The 14,704-nt window shown below is 37.1% G+C and overlaps 1 protein-coding gene across 1 annotated transcript in view; it reads left to right on the top strand.

Annotated features, from left to right (window-relative positions):
• LOC140157814 (uncharacterized) overlaps positions 1–14,704 on the top strand; it is a 350,643-nt gene that overhangs the window by 130,280 nt on the left and 205,659 nt on the right. The window lies entirely within an intron of this gene.

Raw genomic sequence — 14,704 nt, 5'->3', positions numbered from 1 at the left:
TCTCTAGACACTGTTTTTGCAGTGTATTACTATGTTTCTGTATCTGAATATCAAAAGTGCATAAATATTGTTCGTTGAATGTAAAATGAAAAAAATATCGCATATCGCACAGCTCATTTTCTTTTAAAAATAATGTTTAAAAAAATAATAAAGCATAGCACAAAGCTATTTTACCAAATGTATCTGAGACATACTTTTTTGTCCTTACATTTCACACACCTACGTGATGTTTCTTTCTCTATGGAGCATTTTTGTTTATTTTCACTTCTCTTAGGTTCAGTAGGGGCACCATGCCCCCTCCCCACACACACCCCCACGCGCGCATTATGATTTCGTTATGGTTTATACAGACCTTGAAAATTACTCAGAATTAATGATACTGATAATATAAATAAGTTGTCTGGATATCTAAGGGTGACCATAACCTGATAGTATTTTTTTATTCATAGAATTTCTTATGCCTATTTATATATATTTTGTCATGGCTGCTATTTTAGTGAGCTGATAGATTTAAGGGGAATCGGGTTTCAGTTCAATTTAAAAAATGATGTTTCCCAAAATGATGATCATGCTTATAAATAGATTGTTTTCCATTTTATTATCTATAGAAAGCTGGGAATGTGGATGCAGCGGTACCTGTAGGGGAATTGGAGGATGATGAGCGCGGCGAAAATGAACGTGGCTCCCAACAGGAAGAGGAAGAACAAGACTAGGGGACACATTGAAACTGAAGACCACAGGCACTGTACTGGTAAACATGCTAGTTTTACAACATTGTCGGACAAGGTGCTCACTGTCTATTGAAGTATATATATTCGATAAATATAAGGTTTAAGTTTAAAATAGCTGTGATTATATATCAGACTTTTATTTTAAAACATTTCTCATAAGCATGTTAAGATGTTTTTGTTTCTGGCGAAGTGACGTCCTAATCGGATTAACTACCATAGCAATAGATGAATACAATTTTTGAATAGATCGCTCTGCACTACAGCAGGTTGCACTAATCACCTGTCTTCAATCATATAATAGATTGAATACAATACCGCTCTTTTCAAACAGGCTAATCTTACAGGTGCAAGTGATTAGCATTTCTTTGACATAATATATGGTTCAATGCATCGGTACCGCATGGACGTTGTAGGCATACGGGGATACAGTCAAAATTTTATTCATCTATTGCTATGGTAGTTAATCCGACTAACTACGTCACTTCACCAGTGTATAATCACCAACGCACTGAATGGTCTATTGTTCTATTGTGTCCGATTTGAGCGCTGACATATTGGAAAATGTTGCCAATCAATATTCATGAGAGTGTACATTCAACGTCCAATTTTCGAAATTGGGTGACTTGTGCTTGGCAGGTGTAAAATACATCTGACTGGGCGTTTTAAATACGTAACGCATAAAGGCATTGATATCATCGAATGGCTGCCTATAGTGCTGTTAGCGTTAGGCCTATGGGGGGGCTGTGTTTAGTTTCTATAATAATTATTATAATGCCTACATTTTGTCATTCCTTTTTCTTTTCTCTGTACTTATTCTTTCCTTGAAGTATCACTCCCTCTTCTTATCTCCCTTCCCTTCTCCATCCCCTCTTACTTTTTGTCCCCTCTCATTCCTATCATTTTTCTTACCTTACCTTTCTATTTATTTACTTCTATTTATTTATTTCTCTTCATTTCTTCCTCTTTCTCTCTTCCTCCAACCCCCTCTCGTTCTTCATATCCCCTCTTTCACCTCTTCCTCCCTCATCCCTTCCCAAGACCTCTCACAGAAGAGCTGCCCCGCCCTTCAGTACGCCACTGTTTATGACATTCTCCTTCTTAAAATAAAATAAAATGTCAATTTGTGAAACAACTTTTATATAGGCCTATACCGGTATACTTATTATTTGTTACATGTATACGTATAGCTATTACCATCATACAGTACTATAGACATAAATGGCAGCCTTGAATGCTTGATGTGTAATCATTCAGCAAGCGCATTCAATGTATTTAAATGAAGCACCTGAAGTCAGTGGGGTGATCACGAACTGTACTCAGCGGCTAATGTGTGCTTTTTGTGCTTACGGCTACTCAATCACATCCTTGTGTGTTATTACAACAAAAGGTACTTTTCGTTCCAGACGTCGCTTTCACGCGCCTTTCGTTTGATCACTTATTGACAGTAGCCTGCTAGGTAAAGCGTTAATACATTGTCGGGTCAGCTTACCGATTTAATGGCGGAAGCCCTTTGTCCCAAACAAAAGGTACCTTTCGATGAATAGCTTGTCAGATTTCAAATCGGCACAAGGTTTCAATGCGTTACGTAATCTATTTCTTCTCCATCTATTTAATAGCTCCATGATAATCACACTAGTATTCGCTGAGTGCGTTTCCACAATCGCTGATTTATATTAAGCCTTTTTGAAGTAGGGCGGGCACAAAAGAGGGAGTACTTTGATTTGGGTAATCTTTTGTATGCTGAAAGAAAGCATACAAAGATTACCCAAATAAAAGTACACCATCTCCATTTGTGGCCAGAAAAATTCAAAAAGCCTTATTGTTGCAGCGTCGAGGTCCGTTCAAACTACGCCGCAATGCAGTGCGATGCGGTACCAATAAATCGATTACTTTTTGCCTCAACTCAACGCTACTCGTCGCATTTCCAAGTTAAAATGTATTGAACTTCATTTATTGAAGTATTCTGCAGTGCGGCACCGCACCGCACCGCAATTGCGGCGTAATATGAACGGCCCTTTGGTCAAAGTTGCATTAAAGGCCATGTATGGCTTGCGACTTGACGCTCGAGGGCATGCTATAATCTGAGCCCGAATTAAAAAGACTAATTTGCGTCTGACATCCTGCCAACCAGACCGAAAATGTACTCGGACTTTTAAATTCTGCCTCAGATTATAGCGACTTATCGATTATAGTAACTATACCGTGATTTTAATTTGCTGTAAAACGAGAGCATACTTCCGCGATGTTCACAATGCGCCTCCGATCCGAAGCGTAGGCCTACTATGTGTGCTTTACACGCCGTACGTGTTGTTATTTCTGTCGCCATACTCGCAAGTTGCGCCTTGTCAATCGCGCAAGTACGCTCTTGTCAACGGTTTACAGTTAATCGCTCTGCCCATCAGCAACGGAAGTGATGATATTATCTGTATGTTGTGTAAACAATGTAAATTAGTGGTTTTTACGTTGTATTTGGGGACACTAGTAAAGAGGTAATAATTCAATTTGAGGAGTTTTCACACAACACTTCAATTGAACTTATTTTATCTTTGAGACTAGACTATGCGTATTCAAATTATTTGACGTGTTTAATGACATTAAGGGATCTGGAATGAGCGTTTTGAGCGTTTCGACAGTATTTTTTGTGGGACATGAGAGCACATCAGACATATCGAATTGCATTCTGAATACGAAGAATGTCTTTTTGATATCAAATAATTTTCTTTTTTTTTAATTAACGGTATAATACAAATTTTATGACAAATTATTAAAATTTGATATTGTTCACATTTTTGATATTAACAGTCCTCGAAGTAAATGTTATAAATCTAATGATATATTCTTAAAGTGTATGTAGCTGAGAGGAAAACCCGACGATCAATTGAATATTTTGACTTTCCATATTGAAGATATGGAATTTTTCCCCAAAAGACCTATTTTTTGGGTGTTTGGGAGAAAAAAATCCATGATACGAAAGGTCAAAATTTTCTAAATTGATCGTCGGCTTTTATCCTAAATAAATACACTTTAAGTATAAAACATCAAATTTATAAAGTTAACTGCAAGTACTGTTAATTTCAAAAATATCAATTTTAATCATTTCACATAAAATGTGTATTACATTGCGAATTTAAAAAAAAATCAAAATTATTTGAGAACAGAAGGACATTCTTCGTATTCAGAATGCCATTCGATATGTCTGATGTGCTCTCATGTCCCACAATAAATTTTGTCCAAACGTTCATACCCCATCCCTTAAAGGAACAACCAAAAAAGATCGAGGTTTTTGGGAGTGGGTTTCAAATCTCAATGACGTTTGTAAAAATATTTCTTTTAAGAAGATAATTTTCAACATTTGTGGATTTACGTTTCTGGCAGGGAGGGAGATGATGGCCGAAAACGAAAGTAGTTTCGTTTATAGGACCAATTTGCTCGTTAATGCTTTGGGTACCGGTAGTTCCTAGCACTCTGTACTCTGATACCTGTATGATGATTTTCCACTGCGCTCGCTGCTCGCTCCGCTCGCTGTTCGAGAGGCGTCGCGGTTTGAGAACGGGGCTAGTTCCATAAGGGAAATGCAGACTTATCATCTTTATAGGCCTACATTTAATCAATTTAGGTAATGAGCCGTGAAAAGGCTCATGAACTGTACATTTGTCAATATTATGCCTAAAATAAATGCATAAATGTTCATGGTACTTTTATTTTACAGAATTCTGCCTTAAAACTTGGTCAATCAAAATACGTGTTGTTAATTCCGTCGCCATATATTCGTTGTGAGTTGCGACTTGTCAACATCGCGCAAATACGTTCTTGTCAAAGTGTCAAACCGGACCACGTTACTTTGCATAAATGCTAATTAAATTTGAGAGGGGCTAGACATTACGAACATAGTAGGCCTATAGCAAAATTCTACAAAATTAAAGTAAACCATGAACAATAATTATGACTTAATTTTAGCAAAGTGTTGGCAAAAGTTACGAGCACTTTCAAGTCTAGTCATCATCAACTCTCTAAGAAATAATTGTCCTCTCAGGAGAACCCGCCCTCTTAGATCTTGAACCTCTAAAAGGTTCTTTAGTTTGGGGTCATTTTCGATGGTCTTGGAACCATATTTGGTTCTTTAGAAAACCTCTAAGGGTTCTCCTGTGAGGACAACTTTAGAATCTTTTTAGAACCTTTATTTCTTAGAGTGTTAACTGCGCTTTGTACGTGAGAGTAATCAATTAAGTTTGTCGAATTTAACTGAAGACCGAATTGAAAACATTAGTTTGCGTCTGACGTCAGGGCAAAGGCGCGGTGTGATTGGTTGCTGACCTGCGCAGAACGGCATTTTTGGTCTGGTTGACATTATACGCAAACTAGTCTTTTGAATATTATTCTGTCTTCAATTATAAATAGTAACTTATATTTGGCCATGCGTTTTGAGTTGGGCCGGTAATGCGTTACATGTTTTCGCGAGATGAAAATTGCATGTTTTTCGTTTAGATATGAATATCTTTCACATATTATACCCAACATATATAAAAGTATACATTTTCTGGCTGCAAATGAACCAAGGAATCCAAAATGCACTTTAAAATGACACAGGGTGTAACACTAAGGAGTTATGAAACTGAAAATACCAAATATTTTAGGAAAAAAATGTAAAATTTGACAAATTAAAAAAAAAAGTTAGCTTCACCCCACATATTTAAAAGTTCCATATTTGAATTCCTCTCAGTCAGAGCTTTAAATACATATATAACATCATAGGGTTCAATAAAATTATAATGATCTTGCGCCAGCCTCTTTCAAGGCATATTTTCCCATTGACTTCAATGTGTAACCAGAACGGAAAATAAAATATGCAAAATTGCTTCTCAAAGCAAATTAAATTACCTGGAATATGATTGTATGGTGTTATAGTATGCAGTTTATAGTGAATTGTAAAAATGTGAAAAAAGAAATGGACCTCTTGCATCATATGACCCCTGGGGGTCACTTTTATTGATTTTGCTCCTCCTGATCCTCCTCCTCCTGATCCTCCTCCACCCCGCACATTATGCTAATTAGATGCAAATTATTCAAATGTTAATAACTTTTTACAACTTTTTTAAGGTTTACTGTATTGGTCTCATCACAAGCTTTAATTTGACACCAAATTTAACTACATAGGCTGCATATTAACTGAGAAAATTAAAAAGATGAACCCTAAAATGTCGCGCGCATGTAACATCTCCACCTATTTACTGGCCCAACTCAAAACGCATGGCCATTTGAGAGTTTTCATGTATATAAATCATGTTTTAAAACTTTTTATCCTATAAATGTACAATAATCGGGTTTCATGAGTATTCCATCCATGCATATGTATTAAACAATAATTATTATAAATCGAGTAATAGAGTGTATAAACAGTCATCAATGGTCATGACAGTAGTTGACTCGATACATGGTAACACAAGTTCCACATGTTCCATGGGGTGATTTTGCATAGCATGTTTGTATAAAATTAATTTATGTTTCAGCAGTATTTTCAACGAAAATGAATGAAGAATAGTATTCATACACAGGAATAAAGTTTAATGAATCACACATCAAATCAACATTAATTGTCTTGTGTGATTTATTATGTGTCGTGTAAGTCGTAAGTATCACTAATTTGCCAAACTAACTTGTTTCATGAATTTTGTATTGGCCTAATTTAATAATATTTGATATTTGTTTTGGACTTTTATTAAATTACATTTTCGCTTTATTTTCATTGTCTTAAACTAATAAAACATAGCACGTTTTCTAAACGTCACTAAAACGTCAAGAAAACGTTCTAAAACGTAGTAGAAACGTAACATACGTTTTCTGGTGGTGAGTAATGCATCCTCCAATACGTTTTTTACGTTGCTATAACGTTTTCAGGACGTTTTGGACGTTTCTGCAACGTTCTTAGTACGTTAGTTGCGTGCTAGAACGTCCAATACGTTTTCTGTAGGTCCTGGATACGTCTTGGGTAACGGAAAGATAGGTCTTAAAAACGTCTTTTACGTTGCGAAAACGTTTTTAGAACGTCTTTTAATAACGTTTTTAAAACGTCAAAACCCTCCACAAAATTACGTTTTAAAAACGTTTTATCAGAACGTCTAGAAAACGTCAACGGTACGTTCTCACAACGTTCAGAAAACGTTTTTTGGTTAGCTGGGAGGCCTACTGAATAATTTTGATATCAGGTCCAGGCAAGATAATATTAAAATAGAAATTAATTTCTTCAGACTCAGACAGAGTGCCCATGACATTGATTTATCCTCAATAGTAAAACACTTACTCCCAAATACCCCCGAACAATACAGCAAAATTTTTATATGCAAGTTGGAACTGACTAATTTTTTTTTTCTACATGTAATAGGCCTATATTTTCTTTTCTCCCAACAATTACTTTCATTTATACATAGTTAACACAAGTAGAGAACTTTATACATTTCATTTAGTGTGTTACCATGGTAATATGGCTACCTGAGTGTCAAAACTCTGAAAATACCATTAGCCTCTGACCCCGTGCCAGGTTCAACGGGAGGGCTAAGCACATAGCGGGTATTTCAAACTCCAAAAAGCACTAATACAGTAATAGTTGCACACATGCAATATCCACATGTAGTTATTACTGTGGATTGCACATGTTTATACATGTACAGCTATTTTTCTACGCAGGCTAAGAACTACCGGGAAAACTAAAAGGTGAAATTTTGTGTTTACCGGGCCATTTTCAATTTTACAGTATAGCATTTTAGCCCAAAATAAATGTTAAACAACATGAAAATTCCCATTTTAAATGTAATTGTGTGTACTGTGTACATAGCCTTTATACCCTATACCAGGGGTTCTCAATAGGCGGCCCGCGGGCCAAATCCGGCCCACCAGCCAATTGTGTTTGGCCCTTGAATTGGTCTAAAATATAAAGGAAAACATAAGAAATTCAAGTGCATTTGGCCCTCAAGCAAGCAACTTTGAAGTATGTTTTGCCCGTCAATGGCCCTTGAACATTTCTAATTGAGAACCCCTGCCCTATACAGTGTACATGGCATGCATGTATGTAGGTAAACACTTGAAAGCTCTTGAAAATAACAGAGTATTGACAGTGAGTTTGAATTTGTAACCACTTCTATTTAGATAAAAATTCCTTTAAAAGGAATAGGGTGGGCAAATGAAAAATTGTCAAGAGAAATGAAAGTATGAGTAAGTCTTCACAATTAAAAACAGGGAAAATATGACACAACATCGATTTCCAATGGGGGAATAACACAAAACGTATAACCAAAGTTAAAAGAATTTTTAACTTTATATGTTTATGTTTTCACACCACCAAATAGAATTATATGGTTGTGCGCCCTTAATTTCACTTCTTAGAATTTAAGCATTAAAATGAGCAGAAATTTGCATAATTTTAGCCAAATTTGGATTGGTCATGATTAGTAATACTATTTCCTGCAAGTGTACCACAGATGGGCGAGATCAAATAACTTTTAATGATTTTAAGCAGCCTTTTCTTTACAGAAACACTGGCATGGTTTTGCCTGTAAAATAGGCAATTCCCAGACATCGTAGACTTCGAGGGCCAGTCGTAAAAAATAATGACGGTCAACCTATATTTTTTCCCAGCCAGAGGGATCAGGCAAGGGCTGATTTCAACCATCATAGCTGTCGCTTAAAACTGAGTCGCTCCTGTGAAGAAAAAATGACGTTTTCTTAAGGCAAATTTAGCACATATCTCTATGGGACTCTGATTTGGTGGTGTGAGATCTGAATGGAGCTGTGTGTGTGAGTCTCAACTTTTGATTGAGCAAATTAGCCCTGTTCCACATTTGCGTTTGCATCCACCGAAGAAGTGCATTGACTGAATTGGTGTAATTAAAGGCTAAAATTGAAGAGAACTGCAACATTTGCTACAAATATACCAGTGCTAAGGTGAGTTATGACCCGAAATGTGTGTTTGAGTGAAAGATTCCATTTCGTAGAGTGACTTAGGCCCATGCAATGTTTACAATCATAATATTTTGTAAGCTTACATCATCAATGGCATGCAATGACTCAGTGCCAGATAGAGAAGACATCAGTATGGTGCTAGGGTACTGGTCGGAACTCATGAAATAGGCGCCTGGATCAGGTAAGCTTACGGTTTGTGTGTGTGCGTGTTGGGGGGGGGGTAGGCTAAGCTTATGATTCCACTACTGGTAACCCATGTAATGTTTACAATCATGCTGGTATGCAGTGACTCAGTGCCAGATGGAGAAGACATCAGTATATGGTGGCACGTGGGCTAGGGCACTGGTTGGAGCTCATAAAATGTGCCCATGGATCAGGTAAGCTTATATGGGGGGTAGAGTTAAGATTTCACCAATAGGCCATATAATTCAACACTTATAATTCAGGTATTGTGGATATGTTCTTCTTTGTTTCTGTGTGTCTGCCTGGCTTCTTGTCCCTCTTGACTGTAAATTGCTGAAAGCCTAAGTCTTGGTGAACTTTAACATGGTAATCACAATGCTATCTTCAGTAGATAGCAGATGTCAGAGACACAATGATTCTGCTTGAAATTTTTTTTAAACCAGCTTTCTTGCTCAAATTATGCTAAAAATCAGTTAATTAGATTAAAATAGTCTGAAATTAAGGACAATCAGAAACATGTTGGATCATTCATGGAGCTGTGTGTGTGAGTCTCAACTTTTGATTGAGCAAGTTAGCCCTGTTCCACATTTGCGTTTGCATCCACCGAAGAAGTGCATTGACTGAATTGGTGTAATTAAAGGCTAAAATTGAAGAGAACTGCAACATTTGCTACAAATATACCAGTGCTAAGGTGAGTTATGACCCGAAATGTGTGTTTGAGTGAAAGATTCCATTTCGTAGAGTGACTTAGGCCCATGCAATGTTTACAATCATAATATTTTGTAAGCTTACATCATCAATGGCATGCAATGACTCAGTGCCAGATAGAGAAGACATCAGTATGGTGCTAGGGTACTGGTCGGAACTCATGAAATAGGCGCCTGGATCAGGTAAGCTTACGGTTTGTGGGTGTGGTGGGGGGGGGGTAGGCTAAGCTTATGATTCCACTACTGGTAACCCATGTAATGTTTACAATCATGCTGGTATGCAGTGACTCAGTGCCAGATGGAGAAGACATCAGTATATGGTGGCACGTGGGCTAGGGCACTGGTTGGAGCTCATAAAATGTGCCCATGGATCAGGTAAGCTTATATGGGGGGGGGTAGAGTTAAGATTTCACCAATAGGCCATATAATTCAACACTTATAATTCAGGTATTGTGGATATGTTCTTCTTTGTTTCTGTGTGTCTGCCTGGCTTCTTGTCCCTCTTGACTGTAAATTGCTGAAAGCCTAAGTCTTGGTGAACTTTAACATGGTAATCACAATGCTATCTTCAGTAGATAGCAGATGTCAGAGACACAATGATTCTGCTTGAAATTTTTTTAAACCAGCTTTCTTGCTCAAATTATGCTAAAAATAAGTTAATTAGATTAAAATAGTCTGAAATTAAGGACAATCAGAAACATGTTGGATCATTCATGGAGCTGTGTGTGTGAGTCTCAACTTTTGATTGAGCAAGTTAGCCCTGTTCCACATTTGCGTTTGCATCCACCGAAGAAGTGCATTGACTGAATTGGTGTAATTAAAGGCTAAAATTGAAGAGAACTGCAACATTTGCTACAAATATACCAGTGCTAAGGTGAGTTATGACCCGAAATGTGTGTTTGAGTGAAAGATTCCATTTCGTAGAGTGACTTAGGCCCATGCAATGTTTACAATCATAATATTTTGTAAGCTTAAATCATCAATGGCATGCAATGACTCAGTGCCAGATAGAGAAGACATCAGTATGGTGCTAGGGTACTGGTCGGAACTCATGAAATAGGCGCCTGGATCAGGTAAGCTTACGGTTTGTGTGTGTGCGTGTTGGGGGGGGGTAGGCTAAGCTTATGATTCCACTACTGGTAACCCATGTAATGTTTACAATCATGCTGGTATGCAGTGACTCAGTGCCAGATGGAGAAGACATCAGTATATGGTGGCACGTGGGCTAGGGCACTGGTTGGAGCTCATAAAATGTGCCCATGGATCAGGTAAGCTTATATGGGGGGGTAGAGTTAAGATTTCACCAATAGGCCATATAATTCAACACTTATAATTCAGGTATTGTGGATATGTTCTTCTTTGTTTCTGTGTGTCTGCCTGGCTTCTTGTCCCTCTTGACTGTAAATTGCTGAAAGCCTAAGTCTTGGTGAACTTTAACATGGTAATCACAATGCTATCTTCAGTAGATAGCAGATGCCAGAGACACAATGATTCTGCTTGAAATTTTTTTTAAACCAGCTTTCTTGCTCAAATTATGCTAAAAATAAGTTAATTAGATTAAAATAGTCTGAAATTAAGGACAATCAGAAACATGTTGGATCATTCATGGAGCTGTGTGTGTGAGTCTCAACTTTTGATTGAGCAAGTTAGCCCTGTTCCACATTTGCGTTTGCATCCACCGAAGAAGTGCATTGACTGAATTGGTGTAATTAAAGGCTAAAATTGAAGAGAACTGCAACATTTGCTACAAATATACCAGTGCTAAGGTGAGTTATGACCCGAAATGTGTGTTTGAGTGAAAGATTCCATTTCGTAGAGTGACTTAGGCCCATGCAATGTTTACAATCATAATATTTTGTAAGCTTACATCATCAATGGCATGCAATGACTCAGTGCCAGATAGAGAAGACATCAGTATGGTGCTAGGGTACTGGTCGGAACTCATGAAATAGGCGCCTGGATCAGGTAAGCTTACGGTTTGTGTGTGTGTGTGTGTTGGGGGGGGGGTAGGCTAAGCTTATGATTCCACTACTGGTAACCCATGTAATGTTTACAATCATGCTGGTATGCAGTGACTCAGTGCCAGATGGAGAAGACATCAGTATATGGTGGCACGTGGGCTAGGGCACTGGTTGGAGCTCATAAAATGTGCCCATGGATCAGGTAAGCTTATATGGGGGGGTAGAGTTAAGATTTCACCAATAGGCCATATAATTCAACACTTATAATTCAGGTATTGTGGATATGTTCTTCTTTGTTTCTGTGTGTCTGCCTGGCTTCTTGTCCCTCTTGACTGTAAATTGCTGAAAGCCTAAGTCTTGGTGAACTTTAACATGGTAATCACAATGCTATCTTCAGTAGATAGCAGATGTCAGAGACACAATGATTCTGCTTGAAATTTTTTTTAAACCAGCTTTCTTGCTCAAATTATGCTAAAAATAAGTTAATTAGATTAAAATAGTCTGAAATTAAGGACAATCAGAAACATGTTGGATCATTCAGAGTTCACACCACCAAATAGAATTATATGGTTGTGCGCCCTTAATTTCACTTCTTAGAAAAACCCATGGATTCTCAATTTAAGCATTAAAATGAGCAGAAATTTGCATAATGTTAGCCAAATTTGGATTGGTCATGATTAGTAATACTATTTCCTGCAAGTGTACCACAGATGGGCGAGATCAAATAACTTTTAATGATTTTAAGCAGCCTTTTCTTTATCTTATTTGTTATTCCCCATTGGAGGTTGTGTCATATTTTCCCTGATTTTAATCTTATCTATTGCTTATCCTTTGCTCTCTGCTGGTCAGTTGGAACAGATTTTCCCTGTTTTATATTAACCCTTCACATCATAACAGAAGACATTTTATGTTAACATTTTATATAAAACAGTGTTATAAAACTTTTGTAGATAATAGTTATTTAAAACATTTTCGTAATCATACCTAGAGTTTTTTTTATCATCAGATAGAAATACTTCTGCTCATCTTCTCTGGTGAGACAACAGGGCTGGGGTATCTTTCCATATCAAAGTTTAAAAATCTGTCATATCAATATCCTCAATATGTTGTTTTGAAACAACTTATGAGGGGAAAAGTTTGATTTTGCAATATTTCGATATTATTTTTTTAACTTTGTAACTTTATTATGATTAACATAACTGTATTTCAAAGTGTCAAATTATATCATTATTTTGTCCCAACATAAATAATCCAGGGAATAAAATATTCATTCATATGTTTATTTATTTTATTCAACCTGGGCCATATCTACTGGTGCACATGCATTCTCATAATTTGTCTATAATACCTTATACAAGCATCAGCAAGATTTGAAAAGTAAATAGCCTGTGTACACACTGAACACAATGCACAGCTGTCAGTATAAAATGATATATATGACCTTCACAATGCTATTAATTTAGCCCAAAGATTAGGAAAACTAGCAAAAACTGGTGAACTGATACTGTTCAAATAAAAACATCTGCAAATCTTGCTGCAATTTCCAAATAGTATTTCTATTACTTAAATAATTATTTTGTTATTTCTTTTAATACAAACACATTACTGCCTATGACGACTTTATCGTATTACTTATATATCAAAATCAAGCAGTGACGTAACCAGCGGGGGGGGGCTCGGAAGCTCGGATGCCCCAAGTAACCATTAATCCACACAAGCAGTAAGGCATAATAATAACCCATGTGACCTGCATGCATTGAATAGGCCCTATACACTTTATGCAAAAATAAGCATAGACATAAACCCCCCAAATGAAAAAGTTAAAGTAGGCCTACTTCTGAGAGTTATTAATTAACCTCATATCTGGTCATTTTAACCTTAAAAACACAATTTTTAGCGCTTCGCGCATTTATTCCACTTTTTACCATATGTCACCAGTTTAGCTTCAATATGCCAAAGATTTTCGCGCACTTCGCGTGCATTTGTACCATACACTTCTTTTGTCGCCAAAAGGTGCTGGATTCCTGCCCCCTCATTTATTATGTTTGCCCCCGCTTGCCCCCCCAAATGAAAATGTCTAGTTACGCCACTGAAATCAAGTAATAATTACAAAACTTGCCGTAAACTATCACCTCTGTGGGTGTTTGGGATATAACCGGCACGAATATTTTCTCAACACTGCAGCATGTGAAAAAGTTGGTCAATAGTCAGAGAATATAGGGTGGGTGCGGCACGCCGCACCCACCCAAAAAAGGTCAAATGTGGGGAGGTATCATGTTAATCCAGGGATTTAGTTTTGGCACTTCAGACCTACTCCTGATGCATGCATGGTGGTGAAACAAGAAAGATAAAAACTGTAAAAAATGTATAGAAATTGTGACACAAATTGAATTATACATAAAATTTGTTGTTTTTCGGTTGCTAGCTGTATTGTTTTGGCTCTTCACTTTTTAAAAAAAAAAAAAAAAAATTTGGGGCAACAATCCACAACGTCCGTCAGCAAAAATGTTTTCGTCGGTACATACATTTACAAGTTAATGTGCCCCCCCCGCTATGCCACTGTCTGAAATTTACATTGAATTGTTATTTTTACCCAAGGCCAAAATAGCCAGTGGGGTTTCTTTCACTTTACCTTGTTATAAGCTTATGATGGATGGACAGAAACCCTAAAAATATTATTTCTGCATTTCGGGTATAAAAGAATAACATAATTAAAATTTGAACGAAATCGTACATATGGCTTTTAGGTTTTTCTGGAACTGAAAATTATGAGGGAAAAACTCTGGAATTCCAATGCCCTCTATAGGTGTTTTGGTCAAAACAGTAAAACATCTGGAATTCCAATGCATTGGGGAAAATAGTCTGGAATTCCAAAATGATTTAGGGAAAAAGTCTGGAATTCCGACGCCCTCTATGGTTTGGAGAATATGACTTTGAATGGATTTTCAGAAATTAAGAGTAAAAAATTTGTGGAATTCATAATGCATTGGGGGGAAAAAGGTCTGGAATTCCTAACGCATTTGGGGGAAAAAGTCTGGAATTCCGATGCCCTCTATAGGTTGGAAGTATGTAACTGTAAAGAGTTTGGGGGGAAAAGTCTGGAATTCCAGACCAAAGTACATACAAAAAGAGTATGGAATTCCGGTGCCCTCTATAGGGGGGGTTGATT

Source organism: Amphiura filiformis, chromosome 7 (assembly GCF_039555335.1).
Source record: "Amphiura filiformis chromosome 7, Afil_fr2py, whole genome shotgun sequence".
NCBI lineage: Eukaryota > Metazoa > Echinodermata > Ophiuroidea > Amphilepidida > Amphiuridae > Amphiura > Amphiura filiformis.
This window is presented reverse-complemented; position numbering and strand designations above follow the sequence as displayed.